We start from the raw sequence: 1,160 nt of genomic DNA on the forward strand, positions 1-1,160 counted from the left end.
ATGGCAAGCATCTGAGAGGACGGACATCCGAGGGTGGGCTCTTCCTGGGCGGTGGGGTGTGCGGTGTGGGTGGGGCTGGCCTGGGCCAAGCCAGGTCCCCGGGAGGCTGTTTCCACGGCGGCGGGCAAAAGGGAGAGAGGGAGGGGAGCCCCCAAAAAGCCTACAGCACCCGGTATTCCTGGGCGGTCTCCCATCCAAGTACTAACCAGGCCCGACCCTGCTTAGCTTCCGAGATCAGACGAGATCAGGCGCCTTCAGGGTGGTATGGCCTTAAAGGGCTTCATTCGCAGAAGAGCCCCAAGAGCCTGCTGCTGCCTGCTGTGCTCACCCGCTGCCTGCCGCCAGGCACCGAGCCCAAGCGAGCCCACACGAGCCCAGACGAACCCACACCAGACCCCAGCCCAGAGCGCAGAGCCCAGAACCCAGAGCCCAGAGCCAAGCAGACACACCAGCAAACTGATACCACACACCCAACCGCCCGCCCTGTGGCCCTCTGGGCCCGGCTCGAGCCCCACCCAGACCCCCCTCAGCCCTCCTCCTCTGCCCGCCCTGGATGGGATGGAGCCCGGGCCCAGCCAGTGAGTGCCAGCCTTGGCCTCACAGACCTGTTCCCCCTACCGTCCACACACATAAACACACAGAGAGATAGACAGAAAGGGAGAGAGAGACAGACACAGACAGAGAGGGACAGACACACACACACACACACATAATCACACACCAGGACCAGCACCTCTGTGCTTGGACAGAAAAGAAGATGGTCACATGAAACTGAGGACCAAGTAGCCAGCCATGTGGTGTGACTTAGAATAGAATAAACAGGATAATAACATGGTGAATTAGTCAGGGAATAAGCACAAGCTTATGGCCTAAGCATTTATTTATAAATATAACTAAGTCTCAGAGTTACTGTTTCAGGGAGCTTATGAGTGGGTGGGAAATTCTGCAGTTATTACCCTCCATGTTATTCATTTTGTATGAATGGCACCATATAATAGAAGTGTATAATTAATGATTAATTTACTCATCTGTCTCTGCTTTTCTTTCCAGAGCTGTTCTTTCTCCAAATTTCTTAATTTCTTAAATTCTAAAATTACAAGCAATATAGATAATTATTCTATAAGGCAAATAGAGACATGCCCACCAGACTGATGACTACT

The 1,160-nt window shown here is 53.1% G+C and overlaps 1 pseudogene; it reads right to left on the reverse strand.

Moving 5' to 3' along the window:
• Positions 1-157: 157 nt before the first annotated feature.
• Positions 158-276, reverse strand: LOC116095186 (annotated as a pseudogene).
• Positions 277-1,160: the final 884 nt, after the last annotated feature.

Source organism: Mastomys coucha, unplaced genomic scaffold, assembly GCF_008632895.1.
Source record: "Mastomys coucha isolate ucsf_1 unplaced genomic scaffold, UCSF_Mcou_1 pScaffold17, whole genome shotgun sequence".
In the NCBI taxonomy this organism is placed as follows: Eukaryota; Metazoa; Chordata; class Mammalia; order Rodentia; family Muridae; genus Mastomys; species Mastomys coucha.